Raw genomic sequence first — 23902 nt, 5'->3', positions numbered from 1 at the left:
CTGGAAACCATTGATCTTTTCACCATTTCTATAGTTTCACCTTCTCCAGGCTGTCATATCATTGGAACCATATATTATGTAGCCTCTATAAACTGGATTCTCTCACTTAGCAATATGTATTTAAAAGTCATATTCATATTTTTATGGTTTGATGGTGTATTGCTTTTTATCACTGAATCGTATTCCATTATATAGATATGCTACAGTTCATTTATCCTTTCGCTTGTTAAAGGACATCTTAGTTGCTTATAGTTTTTGCAATCATGAATAAAGATGCTATATACATTTGTGTGCAGGTTTTGTTTGGACATAAATTTTGAAACAAGTTAATATCTTTTTAACATTCATTTTTCAGTTTGTAATTGTTGGTTTGTAATCATCTAGCTTTTATATGGCTTCTCACATATAGCTGTTTTAAAAATAATGAACAGTTTCACATAATAAATCTGTTCAGAATCAGGTACCATCTTTTATAAAGTATAAACAATAAACCCATTAATATTTTATGGAATAAAGGGAACTTTAAATATAGGGCACTTTAGAAATATTTACATTTAATGTTTTTTGAAATATGAGCAGACCTGTGGTCTGACAAGGCCATTTCTTTCATATCACAAACAGGGACATTTATAGGTGTTAAATTAGCTGCAAAATTGTTCCTTTATTGCTCCCTCACTAATAAAACATGTTAAAAATTACATGTTTGGAAATCCAAATACAAGGATTTGTAAGTTGAAGTAATAAATATAGCACTATATTAGATAACTAAAACCAGCTTCCTTTATGTGAATACATATCAGATAGGACACATGAAATGCCAAGCAATAACAAGCAATGGAAATATTCTCCCTAGATATTTCATCTCTAAACGCATGAATGTGTTACGTATAGTATAATCCTATTAAAACATAACTTGTTATTCCATAAGATATGGCTATATGTTAGAGTGGGAGGCAAATATATTCACTAAAAGTCTAAAACATGGTAACAATTCTACAAGGAAGGAAGGAAGGAAGGAAGAAAAGAAAGAAAGAAAGAAAGAAAGAAAGAAAGAAAGAAAGAAAGAAAGAAGAAAAGAAAGAAGAAAAGAAAAAAAGTCTTTCTATAACACTGTCTTTTATCAAATTGCAAGTTAGTCTTTGTCTTTAATACTAGTATTCAAAGAGAGTTCCTTCTTTGGGGATGAATTAACAAAAAATTGCCCCCACATTGTTACCACCTTATAGAATTTTCACTGTATTTTCCCACAGTATCCAAGTGACTTGTGCTGACTGGTCCAGCCAAGCTGAAGTATAAAATATCCTGGCATCAAGAAAGCTTTAACATTGAATGTTGTATTTTATTTTATGTCTTAAGTTAATTGACGTCAAATATTTGAAAAACTGGAAAAGATCAAGTACTAGTGAGAATGAGGGGCTTAAGAATATACTGGTTTGGGGCACCTGGGTGGCTCAGTCCATTATTAAGCTTCCAACTTCGGCTCAGGTCATGATCTCACAGTTTGTGAGTTTGAGCCCCACGTCAGGCTCTGTGCTGACAGCTCAGAGCCTGGAGCCTGCTTCAGATTCTGTGTCTCCTTCTCTCTGCCCCTCCCCTGCTTGTGTTCTCTCTCTCTCTCTCTCTCTCTCTCTCTCTCCCTGTCTCTCAAAAATAAATAAACATTAAAAAAGGAATATATTGGTTCAATATATTTCTCCTCTCCATAGGAATTATGATCTTTTTAGTATCAGAAAATTAGTGAGTCTAAAGGCATGTTGGCAAATGCTGGCATTCCCTGACCAAAGGTTCTGAGATTTTTCTGTTAGGAACTTGACTCACTGAGAGATGAGGACTGGTTTACCAAGAAGCCTGGAGGATTTTAGGGCTTTAGTTCAGTGGAAGAAATTCAGAAGAGAATTTTTGGGAATCAGATTCTCTCTGAAGCAGAACATACCTTATGATGCATTGCTTGGGGGCTTCTGTAGATACACTAGCCCCCATTACTACTACTACTATTATTATTATTATTATTATTATTATTATTATTACTATTATTTTAGAGAGAGAGCATGAGCGGGGGAGAGGGGCAGAGGGAAAGAGAGAGAGAATCTTAAGCAAGGTCCATGCCCAGTGCAGAGCACAACATGAGGCTCGATCCCACGACCCTGAGATCATGAACTGAGCTGAAGTCAAGAGCCGCATGCTTAACTGACTGAGCCACACAGGCACTTCGCGCCTTTTAAGGACAAAAAATAAAACAAGGAAAATCCTTCTCTTTCTCTCCCCCATGTAACAGGGGGCCCTTCAGATCCTTAGTGCCTCCATATCCTAGAATCTTTTTCTATCCTTTATTCCCATGAAACTTTATAAATGATATGCTCTATATACTCCCATGTTTTAGCTACCTCTCAAATAAGGACAAACTATAATCAATAATTTTTAAGGGTTCCAACTTTCCAGAAACATTCATAGTGATTTGAAACTTTGTTTGTTTATCTGGAGAAGTGGCAAGATAGAACAAGACATGTACTCCCTGGATCTTCTTTATAGTTCCCTGAATAATCTTAATTATGCCAACATGAAGTGAGTTGATATACATGTCTCTGGGGAAAGGCAATTTACAAAGATTGTTCTTCCCACTTTCCCCGTGATATGCCAAATTAAACTTACCTAGGGCCAAAGATCCTCCAGAAAGAAAGGGATCAAAACCCTATCCCCTACCTTTTGGAGATTAGAGCTTTCTGAGGGGCTGAGAAAGCCCTAACAGAGATCCCATGGCCAGAGAACACATTGAAGTTTCCTCAAGAAGAAAGAGGGAGTCTGGCATAGTGACTTAGGCTCAACACCAGGGCCTAGAGGTTTGTAGGGACAGTGTATTTAGGGACAGCATGTTTAGATACAGTGTGTAGCTGTGGTTAGAAACCCAATTATACCTGGCCACTTTGGCAAAGCTGTCGGGTCTAGAGAACAGTGGCTGATTATATGAGTATAAAGCCAATAAGCTGTCGTCTCGCGAACCCACGTCCTCAGTGCTACCCTGCTGCCTCTACAGGGTTCTTCAGCTTAAAGGACACCCTTATAGCAAGCCAGGGGCTCATTAGAAACTTAGGAACCGGTTTTCAACAATAACACCCCGTAGGAGTGATTAAAATCAGAACTTTAAGTGGACTGATTAGTTCTTTCCACACGGAACGTTGAAACGATACTGCTCCCTTTGGACTAAGTAACTTCCCAGGGTTCCTGGACAAGTTGAAGAATGGTGAGTCCTTGAGAGCGAGAGATACCGAATTACCTACAATCTAGAGGAATGGGGGTTTAAGCAAGTAATTAGAAAAAGAAGATGCCCAGGAACCCTCTTGCACTGTTGGTGGGAATGCAAATTGGTGCAGCCACTCTGGAAAACAGTGGAGGTTCCTCAAAAAATTAAAAATAGACCTACCCTATGACCCAGCAATAGCAGTGATAGGAGTTTACCCAAGGGACACAGGAGTACTGATGCATAGGGGCACTTGTACCCCAATGTTTATAGTAGCACTCTCAACAATAGCCAAATTATGGAAAGAGCCTAAATGTCCATCCACTGATGAATGGATAAAGAAATTGTGGTTTATATACACAATGGAGTACTACGTGGCAACGAGAAAGAATGAAATATGGCCCTTTGTAGCAACGTGGATGGAACTGGAGAGTGTGATCCTAAGTGAAATAAGCCATACAGAGAAAGACAGATACCATATGTGTTCACTCTTATGTAGATCCTGAGAAACTTAACAGAAACCCATGGGGGATGGGAAGGAAAAAAAAAAAAAAAGAGGTTAGAGTGGGAGAGAGCCAAAGCATAAGAGACTCTTAAAGACTGAGAACAAACTGAGGGTTGATGGTGGGTGGGAGGGAGGGGAGAGTGGGCGATGGGTATTGAGGAGGGCACCTTTTGGGATGAGCACTGGGTGTTGTATGGAAACCAGTTTGACAATAAATTTCATATATTGGAAAAAAAATTCCATGGGAAAAAAAAAAGAAGATGCCCAAATTTGGAATCCAAACTGGTGGAGGTCATACAGATTATATTTTGTTAGTTTATTGCGAATCTCCAAAAGATGAAGTGTTTGCCAAATTTATTTAACCACCAAACATTTTTTCCCCTAAACTAGGCACCTTGAGGGACTAGATTCCAAGGAACACTTGTTGGAAAATGCTGCTCTAATGGTAGAATTTTCTCTACTAAATCATGACAAAGGAGCAGGAAATGGCACCCACTCATATAATCGCTTAACAGTTCTGTGGTGTCAATGACAATATTCTAGTAACTCTAATTCAAGGAGAGCAGAGTGCACAGGGAGAGGGTGCTGAAATCATATTCACAGCTTTCTCCTTGACTCCATCTATCCTTTGCCTTTGAATAATGATCACCACCTGCAATCACTTGTTGGCTCCATGAGTAGGGATTTTCATCTTACTGTGTTAAGTATCCTCAGTGCCTAGAACTTTGTTTGGCACCATGTAGGTTTTCAATAATTTGTTCAGCTATTTGTTGAATGAATGAACTTCTGGCCTTCACTAGCAAATTTACTGAAAATTTAAATAGACTTTTTCTTTTTTCTTTTTTTCTTTTTCTTTTTTCTCTTTTGCATAGCTTACACCTTGCGGCTGCAGAATAGATCCTTCTAAAAATTCAGGAAGTATGAGAATAGTAATGACTGGGAAATCTTGACTAGGTTCAGTAGGCCCAATTCTCTAAAACAAATTGAAAATAACATTTTATTTCTAAATCAAGTGAAATCCATATTTACCCAAGTCAAACCAACCTGGGATTGGGGCAAGGGTCCAATGAAGCCATTGGACCAGTTGAATCACTATTGCCCCAAGTCCACATTGCCCAATCAATCTAAGGATGATATGTAACATATTTAACAACTGTAAGTCTTATAAATAAACTTAATTTAACTCAATAAATCAGTATATAAACATATTTAAAAATTACCCCAATTTAAAAAAAATTACCCTAATTACCACAATGTGCATAATGACATTGTTTTATGTCTTGACTATTGTAAATACTGCTGCTATAAATATGGGGATGCAGATATCTCTTTGCCATTCTGTTTTCATTCCCTTGCCATATATGCCCAGAAATGGAATGGCTGGATCATATGGTAGTCCTATTTTTATGGAACTAAAAATAGAACTTTGCCCATTTTTTAAAATTGGATTATTTATCTTTTGTTTGTTTGTTTTGTTTTGCTATTGAGTTGTATGAGTTCTTTATATATTTTAGATATTAACCCCTTAGCAAATATATTATTTACAAATGCTTTTTGTCTTACTCTGTAGGTTGTTAATCATTTGTTGTGCAGCCTGTGGATTTTTTTTTTTTAATTTTTTTTTCAACATTTATTTATTTTTTTTGGGACAGAGAGAGACAGAGCATGAACGGGGGAGGGGCAGAGAGAGAGGGAGACACAGAATCGGAAACAGGCTCCAGGCTCTGAGCCATCAGCCCAGAGCCTGACGCGGGGCTCGAACTCACGGACCGCGAGATCGTGACCTGGCTGAAGTCGGACGCTTAACCGACTGCGCCACCCAGGCGCCCCAAGCCTGTGGATTTTGACACTCTTTTTGTCCTGGGTAAATTTTCCCCCAATAGCTTCAGAGCTTAAGAAGAGATCTTTGATTCTCAGTAGTTTAGGAGAATTGTTCTCAACATGGCTGTGCATCAGAAGCAGCCAGTTGTGTGAGACCAAGGCACGAAGACCGAAAACTCCATAGGTCAATTGGATCTGCATCCAAGGTTGGGAACCCTTAGCTTAGGGGTCTGTTTTGGCTCCAAAGCAAATACTCACTCTTCCCCTCCATTTATTAGGCCCACTGCCAGATGTACCCTCATGCCTCAACAGGATTAATTCTTAGGAAATTCATAAACAGTTCGGCTGTTACTTTGGGATTCCTGCCACTCTGTGAACCACTCCTATGAACAGTGATGCACAATTTCCTTTAAGTTAATTCCATAAGTTGCATTTCAAAAAAAAAAAAAAGAAAGAAACAACCTGTGACATCACAAGGAAACCACTTTTAGTTGCTCCATTTCCTGGAGCCTACAGCTGGCAAAATGCCTGGGACAAGATGTATTCAATTCAAGTCAAAGCAGAGCTGTGTTAGGAGAAACAGATGGCCCACCTAAGGTGAAAAAATTACTTTCTTGGGGGAAAAGGCAGGGTGGTTTATTCATCTCTTCCTCTAGAAAGGCGGGAATGTGCGCAGGCAAAATAAACAAAACACATTACAAACACATTCCACAGATGAACACAATAAATGGTGCTGAACAAGCCTATGGGAGGCATCTTCCTGCCTCCAGGCAGGCTGTAGGAGCTTGTCACATGTACATCAAAGTGCCCCCAAAACCTGAAAATCATTCTGTCAGAGGAAGTAATAAGAACCAACACATAATTGAAGAGACAGACCATCAGTGACCCTCCCTAAGAGCTGGTAATGGAAGACTGAAAAGACGGATGACGGAAAAAGATGGAAAAAAAAGACGGAAGACTGAAAAGACGGATCTGAGAGTCAAGATGAGCCAGATACAGGTTCAGGAAAATAGCTGAACAGAAAACAAAGCAGTGGGAATTGCCTTGTGCTCCATTTGAGGAAAACTGGGATTGATGAGGCTAGAGGGGTGGTAGATAGATCATCTGCATTTATTTAGAAAAGGGGAGACTAGGCAGTGAAAATTTGTTGCCCATCATTTCACATTTTCCAGGAGAGAGAGACACTTTTCCTGGAGGCTGCCAGTGTCCAGATCACCTGGAAAGCACATTCCCCTCAGAAGGCTTTTCTAATACCCAGATGAAACACTCCTTAAGTTTATCCAACTCATTTGTTGGATATCCAACTAGTTTAGAAATGTGTGTTCAACAAGTAACATTCTGATTATGAATTTGGTCTCTCTGCCCTTAATAATGGGCAGGATTGAGGCAAGAAGTTTGGAGGTCACTGGAGAGATGTATTATATACCTGTTACAAAGAAAGAAGTTTGTGTTTTATTTGATTTGTCAATCTTTTGAGGGTTTGGTTAGCATAAGTAAGTTCTGCAACCTAATTTCCTAGAACTGCAGACAAAATCCACTCTTTGGACCTGCAGAGCTGAGTATGAGACCCCCATATTGCCATCACGTAGGCTTCACTCATGAAGCCTTAAGCCGCCTTCCTGAACATCTGTGCCTCTCTCTCTATTCAACACAAACCATCCCCAAAAGTTATCTCCTTACTTCTTTAAAACCAGCAGAGGATAATTCTAAATTATGTTCTCTGTAATGCATTCTAGTGTCTCACAGCCCTGAACCTTAGGAAACAAGTCACATTATCTGTGACCATGTAGTTTCACTGAATACACTGTAACTATATAGTTTCACCAAGTAGCAAACTTACAGCTTCTTGTGGGCCTTGCTGTTCTCTTCATCTCAAGAGGGTGGGCCGTGGTAAGGCTGCATGATCATGTATTGAAGGTCTTTCAACAAGGGGTGGGAAAGGAAAGACTACACTATCAAACACTGTTCCTACCCGGACCCCCTCATGTGATCAAATACAAGGGGCAAAGTAATTTGAAAGGGAAGGTAATTGGGTCAAATGAAGAGAACGTAGAGTGTTCTCATCCAAAAGCGCAGAACTAGAAGGGTACTTCTTTCTGTCAGCTGTGCTCACAGTAGCCGTGGGAGAGTGTGGAGCTTTGCCCATTTCTTTCTATCAAAGAGAATATATGCTTCTATGACTTGCCCGACATTGTTATCTCTGACTCTTATAAAGCTGGAGCACCAACCCTTCAAGTACTCTTGCTTGGTTGTCTCTCTCTTAGGCAGTAGATCGTTGACCCTGTGCACCCCCTTGGTGGTTACTGCACACTTGTTTGCTGTAGGGCATTTGTCCATTGGTCTTTTGGTGATGAATAACTTTTGCCTGTCTCCAAAATGAGATGGAAGCAGCAATGACCCAACTCTGGAAAATATCTGTTAGTCTTACATCCCAGAAATTGTCCTGTAAACCTTGAAAAGAGCAGACTGTCTTCCCTTTCAATGCAAAATAGAAATATTAATGTTGCACATTAATTTCTTTTTCTTCCCTATTGGAGAGTCGGCTGAAGGACTAATAATGACGACTATTGTAAAAATTCTCTCAAAATATTCATTTCATAAATAGGGTAAGAGATACATTCACTGAAACTGAGATTTAAAGGGTTCTGTGAGGTGACAAAATGGGGTTTGCAATTCAGGATGTTTATTGCTCTCAGGGGCTATGGCTAGTCCCTTATGAAGCAAAGTTTCAGTTGGGTAGAGATTGAGTAATTAGAACACAGATGCATTGTGTAACTCCTTCTTCCTCTTTATTTACTGTGGACCAGTGAATATTTTAAGTCTCGAGCTCTAGGCCAACTCAATAGATTTAATTTTTTGGTATCTTGTATCACGAGAGCTCAGCACTTCTTATACAAAGTGGCTACAGATTACGAAGGCCATTAGATGTCTCTGTACTGATATTGAATTCATCTGACAGAATTCACATAAGAAGATCCTAACAGCTTTGTCTTTAAAGGGAAAGAGAATGGACATTTACTGATTATTGACTCTGTAGCCACAATACCTTTATTGACAAATCTCTGAGATTGATACTGTTTCTCCTATGTTATGAATGGGATTGAGACTCAGAGAGATTAAGCAACTTGTTGAAGATAATAGAGTACCTTAGAAGCCTAAAGGGACATGTTCTCTTCTAGCCAATATTACACAGGATGGAAGTGATAGTACTGTCGTCCTGGACTTTAGGATTTAAACCCAGTCTCTCTAACCCCCAAACCACTGCTCTTTTCTACACCATGCTGCCATATTAACATACAAGAAGCTAGAGAATTGCCACAGAGTTTGTTCTTTCTTCTTTGTTGGATTTTACTGCCCCATTTTTTTTTTCCATTTTGTTTTTGGTGTATTAAAGTACATACAACATACAATTTACCACCTTAACCATTTTTAAGGGTACAGTTCAGCGATATTAAATATATTCTTAAAGTGCAACCATCTCCACCATCCATCTTCATAACTTTTTTCATCTTCTAAAACTGAAACTTTATATCCATTAAACAGTAACTGTGGGAGGTTTCCCCCCACTCCTTGGCAACCATGATTGTACTTTCTATTTCTATGAATTTGGCCAATCTAAGAACCTCATATAAGTCAAATCATACACTATTTGCCTTTTTGTGACTGTCTTATTTTAGCATAATATCTTCAAGGTTGATGCATGTTGTAGCATATTGTAGAATTTCCTTCATTTTTTAAAATGTTTATTTATTTATTTTTGAGAGAGAGAGAGAACACAAGCGGGAGAGGGGCAGAGAGAGAGAAGGAGAGAGAGAATCTCAAGCAGGCAATGTAGAACCTGACGTGGGGCTCAATCTCACAAACTGTGAGGTCACGACCTGAGCTGAAACAAGAGCCAGATGCTTAACCAACTGAACCACCCAGGCGCCCAAAATTCCCTTCATTTTTTAAAGCTGAATAATATTCCATGTATATGTGAATCACGTTTCGCTTGTCCATTCATTTGTCGATGGACTCTGTTTTATCCATTGTGAGTAATGCTGCTGTGAACATGGGTATAAAATATTTCTTTGAGACCCTGCTTTCAATTCTCTTAGGTATATACCTGAAAGTAGAATCGCTGGGTCGTATGATAATTCTACACTTAATTTTTTGAGGAAACTCTATACTGTTTACCAGAGTGGCTGTCCCATCTCATATTCCCACCAACAGAGCACAGAGGTTTCAATTTCTCTACATCCTCACCAACAGTTTTTTTTTTCTTCCATCATAGTCACCTTAATGGGTATGAGGTGGTATTTCACTGTAGTTTTGATTTGCATTTCCCTAATGATTACTGATGTTGAATATCTTTTCATGTGCTTATTGCCCATTTGTATATCTTTGGAGAAATGTCTATTCAAGTCCTCTGCCAATTTTTGATTGGGTTGTTTTCTATGTTGTTGAGTTTTAGGAGTTCTCTATAGGTTCTGGACATTAATGCAGATATAATCAGATATATGATTTGCAAATATTTTCTCCCATTCTGTGAGTTGCCTTTTTACTCTGTTGATGGTGTCTTTTGATGCACAAAACTGTTTAGGTTTCATGAAGCCCAGTATGGTATCACTTTTAAGAAATCATTGCCAAATCTAATACTGTGAAGCTTTCAACTGTTTTCTTCACAGAGTTGTATTGTTTTAGGTCTTCCATTTAGGTCTTTAATCCATTTTGAGTTAATTTTTATATTTAGTGTTAGGTAGTGATCCAACTTCATTCTTTTGCATGTGGTTATTCAGTTTTCCCAGCACCATTTGTCGAAAAGTCTGTCTTTTTCCATTGAATGGTCTTGGCACCCTTATCAAAAATCAATTGACCACATGCGCAAGGTTTTTTCTGGCTTCTTTATTCTATTCCATTGGCATATATGTCTGTCTTCCTGATAGTACCATACTGTTTTGATTACTGTAGCTTTGTCATAAGTTTTGAATTCAGGAAGTGTGAGTCCTCCAGTTTTGTTCTTCTTTTTCAAGATTGTTTTGGCTATTTAAGGTCTCTTGAGGTTCTATCTGAATTTTAGAATGGGTTTTTCTATTTCTGCAAAAAAACTGTCATTGAGATTTTGATAGGAATCACATTTAATCCGTAGATTGCTTTGGGTAGTATTGATATTTTAACAATATTATGTCTTCCAATCCATGAATATGGAATGTGTTTCTATTTATTTGTCTTCTTTAGTTTCTTTCAACAATATTTTATATTTTTCATTGTACAGGACTTCCCCTTCCTTGTTTAACTTAATTCCAAAGTATTTTATTCCTTTTCATGCTATTATAAGGACAATTGTTTTGTAATATCCTGTTTGGTTATTCACTGCTAGTGTATAGAACTGCAACTAATTTTAGTGTGTTGTCTTTGTATCCTGCTATTTTGCTGAGGTTATGCATTCTAATAGTTTTTTCTTTGTGTGTGTGTGTGTGTGTGTGTGTGTGTGTGTGTGTGTAAACATTAGTTTTCTACATATAAGATCATGTCAGAGGTAATTTTACTTCTCTTCCAATTTGGATGCTTTTTATTTATTTTTCTTGCCTAATCTCTGACTAGAACTTTAAGTATTATGTAGAGTAGAGGTAGTGAAACCAGGTATCCCTGCCTTTTTCTTGATCTTAGAGGAAAAGCTTTCAGTCTTTCATCATTGAGTATAATGTTTGCCTTGGGTTTTTCATATATGGTTTTTAATGTGGTGAGGTATTTTCTTTCTATTTCTAGTTGTTTTGTTTTGTTTTGTTTTGCTTTGTTTCTGGTGTTTTTACCATGAAAGGGTGTTAAATTTTTGTCAGGTACTTTTTTTGCCTCAATTGAGATGATCATGTTTCCCCCTTTATTTTGTTAATGTAATGTATTACACTGATTGTTTTTTTGTACGTTAAATAATCCTTGCATTCCAGGAATAAATCCCCTTAGTCATGATGCATAATCCTGTTAGTAAACTGGTGAATTTGCTAGTGTTTTATTGAGGATTTTTTGCATCAGTGTTCACAAGGGATATTAGTTCGTAATTTTCTTTTAGTGTCTTTGTCTGATTTTGGTATGAGGATAATTCTGGCTTTATAGAATGAGTTAAAAAGTGTTTCCTTGTCTTCAATTTTTTGAAAAACTTTAAGACAGATTGGTATTAGTTCTTTAAATGTTTGGTAGAGTTTACCAGTAACGCAATTGAATCCAGGACTTCTGTTTGTCAGGAGATTCTTTTATTGATAATTCAATCTCTTTGCTAGTTATAGGTCTATTCACGTTTTCTATTTCTTTGTGACTTAGTCTTGGTTGGTTTTGCGTTTCCAGGAAATTGTCCATTTCATCTAGGTTATCCAATATATTGGCATATAATTGTTCACAGTACTCTCATATCCTTTTATTTCTGTTGAATCAGTAGTAATGTCTCCATTTTCACTTCTGACTTCAGTAATTTGATTCTTCTTTCTTTTTTTCTTAGTCCAAGTAACTGAAAGTTTGTCAATTTTGTTGATCTTTTTGAAGAACCAACTTTTGATTTTCTTTTTGAAGAATCAACTTTATTGATTTTCTCTATTTGTTTATCCCTGCTCTAATCTTTATTATTTTCTTGCTTCTGCTAGCTTTGAATTTAGTTTTTTCTTCTTTTTCTAGTTCCTTAAGTTATAAAGTTAGGTTGTTGATTTGAGGTCTTTTCTGTTTTTAATGTAACTATTTATAGCTACAGATTTCCCCATTAGCACCACTTTCTCTGCATGCCGTATGTTATGGCATGTTTTTGTTTTCATCAGTTTCTAAGGATTTTCAGATTTTCCTTGTAACTTCTTCTTTGACTCATTGGTTGTTTAAAAGTATATTATTTAATTTCTACAGTTTTGTGAATTTTCCAGTTTTCCTTCTGTTATTGATTTCTAACTTTTATCTGTTGTGGTTAGAGAGGATACTTTGATTGATATTTACCTTTTAAAATCTATCACGACTTAATTTGTGGCCTAAGATATGATCTATCCTGTGAAATATCCCATTTGCACTTGAGAAGAATGTGGTATGCTGTTGTTGGGTAAAAGTGTTCAGTGTGTCTGTTAGATATAGTTGGTCTATTGTGTTAAATGTTTATTTTCTTACTTATCATCTGTCTAGTTGATCTGTTATTATGGTAATGTATGTTAAAATCTCCAACCAGTATTGTAGAACTGTCCTATTTTCCCTTCAGTTTTGTCAGTTTTTACTTTATATATTTTGATGGTCTGTCATTAGGTACACAAATGTTTATATCTTCTTGCTATACTGAAACTTTTATTAATCTATAATGCGCTTCTTTGACTTCTTGTAAACGTTTTCAATTTAAAGTCTATTTTGTCTAAATAGTGTATCCACTTGTGCTCAATGTTAGTTACTATTTGCATAGAATATCTTTTTTCATCCTTCACTTTTAATCTATTTGTATATAAATCTAAAGCAAGTCTTTTGTAGGCAACATATAGATTGTTGAATTGGATTCTGCCAATCTCTGTCTTTTGATTGGAGAGTTCAGTCTATTTACATTTAAAGTAACTACTGATTGGGAGGTTTACTTCTGTCATTATGCTATTTGTTTTCTAAATGCCTTATAGATTTGTTATCCCTCATTTCTGACATTACTGTCTTCTTTCATGTTTAGTTGGTTTTTTGTAGTAAGATGTTTAAATTCTTTTCTCATTTCCTTTTCTTAATATACTTTAGCTATTTTCTATGTGGTAACAAAGGACATGGTTAATGTCCTTAAATTGTAACACTATAACTTGAATTTATACCAGCCTAACTTTAATAATGTATAAAAATTCTGCCCTGCTATATAGCTCCATCCCACACTTTCAGCTCATGAGGTCTTAAAAATTATATCTTTGTATATTGTATGCCCCAAAATATAAACTAATACTTTTTTAAATGCATTAGTCTCTTAAAAAAATATAAAAAGATGGGGGTGCCTGGGTGGTTCAGTTGGTTAAGTGTCTGACTCTTGATTTCAGCTCAGGTCATGATCTCACAGTATTGAGATTGAGCCCCACACCAGGCTCTGTGCTTAGCATGGAGCCTGCTGAAGATTCTGTCTCTCTCCCCCCTGCCCCCTCCTGCTTGCATGCTCTCTCTCTCTCACTCAAAAAAAAAAAAAAAAAGGGGCGCCTGGGTGGCGCAGTCGGTTAAGCGTCCGACTTCAGCCAGGTCACGATCTCACGGTCCGTGAGTTCGAGCCCCGCGTCAGGCTCTGGGCTGATGGCTCAGAGCCTGGAGCCTGTTTCCGATTCTGTGTCTCCCTCTCTCTCTGCCCCTCCCCTGTTCATGCTCTGTCTCTCTCTGTCCCAAAAATGAATAAACGTTGAAAAAAAAATTTAAAAAAAATTTAAAAAAAAAAAAAAAAAAAAAAAAAAAAGTGAAAAGCAAGCTTTGGAGCTACAAACCACAGTTATAATAATACTAACTTTTAGACTAATAATTTTTCTTCTTTAACCGTATTAGTTTCTTAAATCACGTAGAAAACAAAAAGTACAATTACAAACCATTATTACAGTGATACTAGCTTTTTAATTACCATGCATTTACCTTTACTGAGGTCTTTATTTCTCTGTACCCTTGAGTTATTGTTATGGCTTCAAGTGTTCTTCCATTTCGCCTTGCAGGACTCCCTTAATCACTTCTTCCAGAGCAGGTCCAGGGGTAACAAATTCCCTCAGCTTTTGTATATCTTGGAATGTCTGTCTGATGATAATGTATGTTGTTGTGAATCTCTTTGAGTTCATCTTGGAATTCACTGATACTCTGATGTTTATAGTCCCATCTTCCATCAAGTTTGGGAAGTTTTCAACCATTATTTTCTTCAAATATTCTTTCTGCCCTGTCTCTTTTCTTCTGAGATTCCCACCATGTGTATATTCATTTACTTGATAGTGTCCCACGGGCTCCATAGGTTCTGTTCACTTTTCTTCAATCTTTTTCCTTTCTGTTCCTCAGACTCAATAATTTCCATTGTCTTTTGTTCAAATTCACTCTCTTTCTTCTACCTGTTCAAATCTGCCTTTGAATTCCTCCAGTGAATTTTTTATTTCATTTGTTGTACTTTTCATCTCTAGAATTTCTTTTTGCTTTTTTTTTTAAGTTTCCTATTTCCTTATTGGTATTTCCATTTAGTTCATACATTGTTTACTTTCTCCACATCTTCCTTCAGTTCTCTGAACATCTTTAAGATAGCTTTTTTAAAGTTTTTGTCTGGTATTTATGCTATCAGATTTTTTTTCAGGGTCAGTTTCTGTTGATCTAGTCTTTTTGCTTTGAATAAGCCATAATTGCCTCTTTCTTTGTATGCCTTATGATTTTTTTTTGTTGTTGAAACAACATTTGACTCTAATAATGTGGTAACTCTGGAAATCAGATTCTCCCCCTTTCCCAGGGTTTGCTGTTTTTATTTTTGTTGCTGTTGTTGTTTTTATTGTTGTTTTTGTTTTTGATTGTATAGGCAGCCTCTGTGTCAAAGTATAAACTTAAAGTCTTAGATCTTCGCTAAGCCTTACCCTGGGTGCCTGGTTACTTTCTGATTTTCCCTATGTATACAGCTGTATTTTAATGTTCTGGTCTTTAATGTCTGACTACTAGGAAGGGGAAAAGGAAAATGAAAGGGGTACAGAAAAGGTGCTAGCCTTTTAAATCTCCTGGATGTCATTTCACCCAGATGGGGAGAGATTTGCTTAATGGAGGGAGGTGCAACAACAATGGCTGCCTGCCTCTTTGTCTGCACCTCTGTGATCAGAAGCAGCAACCAGTGATCAGAGCACAGATCTCTGATATTTGGAAGATTGGGTCCTTTTTGCCTACCCTAGCTCCTGCAAGCTGTGTGCAAGCTGCTTTAGGAGCATGTGCACAGCTGCCTGCCTCATGGCTGGAGGTGGGGAACGGGTAGCTGCTACTGTGCTAAGACCCCCCAACTGAGATCACAATAAATGTTCCAAGTCTTGCCCCCAACATTGCAAGCCTTCAGTAAACTGTCCAGAGTTCCAAAAATAGTTACATAAGACTAGTTCCACCAATGAAATTGTTGCCTAGTGGAGGAGACAGATTCTTAGTGCTTCCTGCCCCACTGTCTTTCCAGAATCCTCTAGGGTTTTAAAAAATAGATTTCATTTTTTAGAGCAGGTTTAGGTTCACAGCAGAATTGAGTGAAAGATACAGAGATTTTTCCATATACCCCCTGCCTGATAGGTATAGTCTTCCGCATTATCTTTTTTTTTTTTTAGATTTTATTAACATTTATTTATATTTAGAAAAAGAGACAGAGTGTGAGCAGAAGAGGGGTAGAGAGAGAGAGAGGGAGACACAGAATCCGAAGCAGGCTCCAGGCTCTGACCTGTCAGCACAGAGCCCAATGCCAGGCTCGAACTCAATGGTGGTGAGATCGTAACCTAAGCTGAAGTCAGATGCTTAACTGACTGAGCCACCCTGGTATCCTATAGTCTTCCCCATTATCAATAGAGAAATGCCTCAATGTTTTAAATAACCACCAATAAAATGTGTAAAAAAATATTTTTTGAGAAAAGGCCAATTATCATGTTGGAGTGTTTCAATATTCTCTAATAGCAGGCAAGTCTAGCAGGCAAGTCTGGCCCTTTTAGGACCAGCATTTGTGCACCAGAGGGTAACCTCAGTACCTAAGAGGGCAGAAACACTCATGGTTTCTTCTCAGTTTATATGAGAGGTACAGGAATAATAATACTGACAACTCAAAGTCATTCTGACACTTTCTGTCCGTGGGCCTAACATTTACCTAGTTTTCTAAGAGTCACCTCTCAGAATTACTTATCCTACTTGAAGCTTCTTTATCGAAATAGTTGCCAAGTTCTAAAGATCCTATTATTGCAGCCTCTTAACATGTCTATGCTCACACCTACTACTCTGTTTTGGACCCTTGTATGTGGATTCTGGTCTGTTATTAAGAGTCCCCTAAACAATTCTCCCCCTTACCAGACACTCCTTTCTCCCATAACTGGGATACTAGATGTATCATCCTAGATCACAGCTCCAATTATCTGATCCTTCTGCTAAAAAAGAAAGAAGATCCCAAATTCTAATGTTGAACCCTAGAAATTGCTCAGTTAAGTCACTAGGTTCCTGGGGTCCTCTCCTAAAGTACAAGGTACTAGAACTAGAGTGTTCATTTTGTTTTTGGATGCAATTTCCTCAAAATGATGCTTTCTGGGGGAACTATCAGATACAAGAGTTCTGTTTTATAATAGTCTGTAAGAAGAAAATAGTAATAGTCTAGAACTCTCCAGTCTTCACAAAAAAGCCTTTATATTCTTTCATTAAGTTGTTGTCTAGCGCCACCTTGTGCTAAAACTAAGCAGTGGTTGTAGCGAAAAACAAGAACCTCCTGTACAAGGTTCATATTTGCAGATCTTGAGACTGGAAAGAAAATTTAAAGATCATTTAGACAGCTGCCTCATTTTATAGATTAGTAATTCATTCAGGATTTAGAGGAAGAACTGAATTCGTATTTCTTGAATCTCATGCTCCTCAATTTTCTAACACATCCTCATGGCCTCTTAAGCCTCCAAAGGAATTGAGACAGAGTGATGATGCTACCTTTGGAAGAAGACAAAAAAAAATAATAACCGATCCTTTATTATAATCCAGTTATTATGATAAATACATTTATAAATATCTCATTTGTTCTTTATAGGTAGTCTGTCCTTATTTCTGTTTCACAGATGGACAAGGTACGATTCAGAGATGTTGAGGAGCTCATTAAAATTATGTTGTATGATTTGTTCACAATTTTATTCATTCCCTCTTTGCCCTTGCCATACTTCTATGCACAGGCCAGATATATACTACCCTGCCCCCATTGACTTTGGGCTTGTCCAGTTCAACTTTCTTTGCTCAATGGAATGTGAATGAACTCAATATGTGCTACACGTGAGCAGAAGCTTTGACTTTTGTGGTTTGATTAGGTACACTTCAGCCTGACCTCCTTCATGAAAACAACAAGCCTTAGAGACTGTTTCTTCAAGTGTGGGTCCTGGAACGAGATGACACATATAGCTGAGCTGAAGCCAGATGAGCTGGCTCATCAGAGTCAAAGCTGACCCACAGTTAACCTGTAGCCCTCATAAAACGTGAGCAAAAAATAAATATTTGTTTTGTAAGCCGCTGAGAATTCGGTTGCTGTGGTCAAAGCTGACTGATGCAGGGTTTAAACACAAGTCTGAGTGACTTCAAAATCTCGGAAACTCTGAAAAAGAACGCTGTTCCTGGGGTGATGTTTCATTTAACTAATTTGAGAACTTATGTGTTAGATCTTAAGTTGCTGAGGTTCTTACCTCCTTCAAGTCTGCTTACTTCTACTCTCTGACACTTACTCTGAGCGTCCAATTTAATTCTGCAACCTGCTTCTCTGGCTCTGCCTCAATGCTTTGGATTCCCTTTGTCTTGACTTATCTTTTCTTTTTTTGAAAGCACTCGTTACCTTCCAAAATGCTCTACAATTAAATTATGTATAATACATATCATTTAAATGTCTCCCCAGCTGAATTTTAATAAGGAAGTGGGGTTTTTTTTTTGGTCTTTTTTTGTTTACTGTAACTCCTTAAACAGTGCCTGGTACATCATAGGTGCTAAAAAGTATTTGGTAAATGAGTGAATGAAAAATGTGAAAGTGCTTCTGAAAGAAGTGTAGATGTTGTATTTTAATAAGATGACCAGTAGAGGTCAGAGATGAGTTCTTTAAATGTCTTGGACCTGGAACTACTTCTAAGTCTGTGTTTATACAAGGATCTGTTGACTCTGGATGTCTCAGGGATTCGTGTGTATTGCCACATAGTCAGTATGGTGGTGGCAATTAGCATAGGTCATGAAAACCACTGAAAGGTCAAAATTGATGATTCCTCCGATTGGTTTCTCCTCCATAGATGACCTAGTCTTGGGAGCCAAGCATTCAGGTGGGGGTAGGAGTGAGAGCAAATAGAAATAGAAAATAGGGTGCAAGATGGGACAGAAAGTGTTGGCTTCAGGGTTATGTTTACTTATATAAATTATTTATATAACTTTTATGTGAATAAAAGTTACATTCAAACAACCAGAGAAGATAATAAATGCTTAATTTGAATCACAAAGCTATTGCTTAGATTAAGAACACAGGCTCCCCAAAGTGTGTGTGTGTGTGTGTGTGTGTGTGTGTGTGTGTGTTCACAGATAAAGCGTACTAATACTAGAACACTTGACTGACTTTTCCTCTTTTACAACACAAAATGGCAAGCCAAGAGTCACAAGCCATGATTCTGCCTAGTGTTTTTTATTCTCCCTAGCTTAATAGCTCATCCCTAACCGTCACAGTATATAACTACATAGAGGGAGGGATTAAAGAAATGACACTGGATTGGAAGCAAATCACTTTCTTTAGATTGCATATTGGTTTTGATTGATTAGTTCAAGGATAAAAATTTGAGAAGGAAGGAAAATTCATGTTATTGGTTACCTCCCACACATCAGGCCTTGTGATACATACTTTTACATATTATCTCACTCTCTGAAGTAAACAGTGTCAAAGACAGCACTTAGAATTTAGTACAGACTCACATAATTACTGAATATATGAATGAGTAAATGACTTTTAGGAAAAGGATCTGCTTCTTTGTTTTGGTTTGGCTTGTTTTATTTCCTTGATGGAACGAAATCCAATTTAAACCCAGGATATGGGTACACTTACATTCAGAGTTCTTTATTCATTGCATATGTCCATTTCCTGGGCACTGAAAAGTATGCATACAATGTGGTTCACTGAGATACTGAAAGGTAGGCATGGATAGAGAGCTAAATGAAGTGGTTCTGCTATGAAATTTTACCTTTTATTCTGTACAATGAAAATAATAATTACATAGTTCTCACCTTTCCTGTTTTACAACATGTCATGAGATAAATACGAGATGACATATGTGAAAGAGGTGATTAAAATTTTGGGAAAGTGAATAAATGGGGGTTTCATGAAAAATTTTCTGTGATATCCTTTGGGGAGGAAATATGATGTTTTTCTGGCTGTCTTTGTCTAAATGAGTGGATAAACAAAACAGAACAATAATCTCGAGATTATATACCTGTTCTATCTCTATGGGTCGTGTGGATTTCCAGACTGAAGAACGCCATTGTGTTGGAATATCAGAGATGGTGGTTTTCTTGAGCTTTGTGTTGGTTAACAGCCAGATAACATACTTTTATTCTGAGGCTCGTGGCCAATTACGTGCAAGGGTAGATTCTCTTATGTGATGATATGAAAGAGAATACACAAACTACTCGAAAATATGTTTAGTGTCGGGCAGGTCAGGTGGGAGGATGGGCAAGTGGCCATTGGAAGAGTTTTCTCCAAGCGTTTATGGAGGATCATTCTCACTCCAACAGAAGCGAAATAGGACTTCTTTCCACCTCACCCCTCTCCTTTCCTCCTCTACCACATTTAGAGCTTTAGTTGACCAGCAAGCATGTAATATATTCATTGCAAGCATAATCACCACAAAGAACATAAAGATGCCAAGTACACATGAACAAATTAGAGGTTCTTAGTCAAATCCAAACAAATATATACCTGATAATGGCTTTGGCTGAAATATATTTTTATATTTTATAGCATGTTCACATTTGCCAGTGGTTAGCAAAGATTAAGCTTGCCAAACTTTAATGTGGTACAAATGCCATGTTCAAGGCAAAGCAAGTGGACTGTTACAGGATCTGGCAAATCAAAAGCATTATCAACAGCTGTGGTTTTCATGTGCTTTGTGAGACTGGAATAATAAAGCACATATGCATTTAGAGAGGGCATTAATTCTCACGTTAAATTTTTTAAGTATGATTTATGCCCACTGGTAGTTTCATATGGTATGATGGTTACAACCAACCTCTGCTTAGATGTGACAGTACACAGAAGGTACAACTGATTGAGTCCCAATTAATTAATTAATGAAGAATTTATTCTTTACCCTTGCTGCCACTTCTATGGCATCACTGCCAAGCCATCAGGTACTGGGACCCCCAAGCTGAAGGTTCTTCAGAATTAGCAAATAAAAATACAGAAAGCCCAGTTAAATTTGCATTTCAAATAAACGAGGGGAAAAAATTTAGTGGAAGTATGTCCCAAATATTGCTGGGGTAGGAGGTTACTCACATTAAAAAATTATTCACTGTGGGGCGCCTGGGTGGCTCAGTCGGTTGAGTGTCCAACTTCGGCTCAGGTCATGATCTCACGGTTTGTGAGGTCGAGCCCCACGTCGGGGCTCTGTGCTAACAGCTCCGAGCCTGGAGCCTGCTTCGGATTCTGTGTCTCCCTGTCTCTCTGCCCCTCCCCGGCATGTGCTCTGTCTCTCTCTCTCTGTCTCTCAAAAATGAATAAATGTAAAAAAAGAAAATTATTCATTGTTTATTTGAAATTCAAATTTAATTGGACTTTCTGCAGTTTATACTGCAACCCTATCTGGGAGCCTTCCCGTGCTGCATCTGTGGAAGTGAGCCACAAACCCGGCTTCTCCCCACACCCTTCCAGGTGTTTGAAGTTCTGCTCAAGGAAATGAGTGCAGAGAACAAAGACATTGGTGTCTGCCTTCCCCTTCTCCCCTTTCCCCCTTCTTGGACTTTCAACTTCCTCCACCTCATATCCTCCTTGTTACTCCACGCGTACATAAAACTGTATCTAGTCAGTCAGCCTTCTTCTTTTTTTTTTTCTAAGTTTATTTATTTATTTTGAGAAAACGTGCACACATGTGTGAATGGGGAAGGGACAGAGAGAGGGAGAGAGAGATTCCCAAGCAGGCTGCATGCTGTCAGCACAGAGCCCCACACAGGGCTCGAACTCACAGACCATGAGATCATGGCCTCAGCTGAAATCAAGCAACCCTTAATCTACTGAGCCACCCAGGTGCCCCTAGTCAGTCAGTCTTCTTGATTCAGTTTGTACAAAAAAACCTGGGTTTCATAAATTATCCTGCTCTTGATTCAGAGACCCTATTTGGATTTCAGCAACTAAATACTCTTTAAATCATTTTGCATTCCTGCTACATTACTCTATCCCCTCCCCTACTCGTTGGTAGATAAATGGCTCTGCCTAACGGGATACCAAGAAATGAAAAAGAGAAAGGCACATTGATGCATTTGTGAAGAGAGGGATTTCGTCCATTAAATTATACAGATATTTTGCTTATTGTTTGTCTTTTCCTCCTACCCCAAACTAGAACTTAATCTCCATGAGAACATGAACCTTGCCCTGGGAATATTTTTTTTTAAGTAAATTTATTTATTTTTGAGTTGGGGGGAGGGACAGAGAAAGAGGGAGAGAAAGAATTCCAAGCCAGCTCCATGCTGTCAGTGCAGAACCCACTGAGGGCTCCAACCCACAAACCATGAGATCATGACCTGAGCTGAAGTCAGACCCTTAAAGGACTGAGCCAACCAGGCACTCTGCCCTGGGAATATTAAAATATTACTGGGCACATAGTGGACACCTAGTAAATATTTGTTGGATGAATGAACAAACTTGCATTTTACAGTGAGAAAATGAGACTTAGGAAGTCAATTGGCCTAATTTGCACAGCAGAACTGGGCCTCCAGTGGTGATCTTGGGATGGTGGGAGACTGTCCTTCCCTGACTGATTGAGATTAACTATGGGGAATGCAAGGAAATATTTGATTAGTTTTCTTGGGAGAGAATCCCAGTTCAAGTTGGGAGGGAGACAGTAAGAGACCCAGAGAGCAGGTGGTTAAAAAACAGACAAAGCTCTGAGAGGGAAGAAGAATTTCCCAACTTTTAACAGCTCCTCCAGCAGAAACTATGAACAGATGGCCACCTATACCAAGAAAGGAGCCGACCCTAGCACTACAGTTCTACATATATCTACCTGTCTGCTAACAGCTCACACAGCCCTGCTTTTTTTTTTTTTTTCTTGTAACTTGGGTCCCAATTTGAGAAAAGCAGAAGAATCGCATCTCTTTATTTCTTTAGCTAAAGAAAAAAAAAAAAAAAAGGAACTTTCCAACAACAGCAACAACAACAAAAACTTTAAGGGAAACACAAAAAAAATCTCAAAAACATAAAATTATTATGTTAATAAAGTACTACTTTCTGATTCTACAATAACCAACAAGCTGTGTTCTATCCCACAGAACAGAGGAGTGATCTGAGGGTCTGATGCAAAGGCCCCGATCTTGAAGTAATGATTTCTTGGGCCACAGGTAACCTTTGCAATGCCTTTGTGTAAATTAGAAAAAAGATGCACTTTTTGCCGACAAGGCACAGCACACCTCCACGGCACACAGCTTAGTGGGGGGAATGCAGGCCGAATTCCAGTCCCTATTTGCCACCTTGGCCAGACACCTTCATGGAGTGAAAAATCTACTCCACTGTAGCTAATGGTTCCTTTCTTGGCATAACTGGCCATCTGTCCAGCGTTTCTGCTGGAGGAGCTATTCAAGTGGGGAAATTCTTTCCTCTCAGATCTTTGTCTGTTTTTTAAACGACCTGTTCTCTGGTTCTCTTACTGCCTCCCTCCCAACTTGAACTGGGATTCTCTCCCAAGAAAACTAATCAAATATTTCCTTCCATTCCCCAGAGCTAATCTCAATCAGTCAGGGAAGGACAAAGTCTCCCACCACAACCAAAGGCCCTCCCACTCATGTCTGTTCAATTGCTCACTGATGTCCAGAGCAAGGTAATTGATACCCTTGGCACCAGTGGATAACCTTGCTTTCCCAGATCAGGTCAATGGTTCTACTACCTCTTGAGCTTTCTGTGGTAACTCCTGAAACATGGAGAAGTGTCTTCTACAAGTTCTCCTCAGAACAAACAATATAAAAATACCTTGACTATACAATTTTAGGTATACTCTGTAAGCCTGTGTACATGCGTGTGTTTGTGTGTGCTTTCTTATATATACAGATGAAGAAAAGAGCTAACAACTTAAGTTTGGAGACAGTGTGTATAGTGGAAAGCACCCAGGCCGTCGAGCAAAACAGATCTGCAGTAAATGATAGCCCCGCACTTAAAACCAGTGTGGCTCCGGGGAAGGTCTTTAATCTTCCTATTCCTCAGTTTCCTTGTTTATAAAAAGAGAATAAGGCTTAAATTGTAGGGTTGTGCTTTAGTCTTCTAGGGCTGCCATAACAAAGTACCACAAACTGGGTAGCTTAAACAGCAGAAATTTATTTTCTCACAGTTCTAGAGATTGGAAGTTTGAAATCAAGGTGTTGGCAAGGTTGGTTCATTCTGAGGGCTCTGAAGGAAGGATCTGCTCTGGGGCCTTGTTCCTTAGATTCTAGATGGCTGTCTTCATATTCACATGGTATTCTCC

The 23902-nt window shown here is 38.2% G+C and overlaps 1 protein-coding gene across 3 annotated transcripts in view; it reads left to right on the top strand.

Moving 5' to 3' along the window:
- Positions 1 to 23902, top strand: part of SAP30 (Sin3A associated protein 30) — a 97770-nt gene that overhangs the window by 47006 nt on the left and 26862 nt on the right. The window lies entirely within an intron of this gene.

The sequence above is a fragment of the Puma concolor genome, chromosome B1 (assembly GCF_028749965.1).
Source record: "Puma concolor isolate L17-30 chromosome B1, mPumCon1.1.hap2, whole genome shotgun sequence".
NCBI lineage: Eukaryota > Metazoa > Chordata > Mammalia > Carnivora > Felidae > Puma > Puma concolor.
Note: the sequence above shows the minus strand (reverse complement) of the source record. Positions and strands in the feature narration are given on the sequence as shown.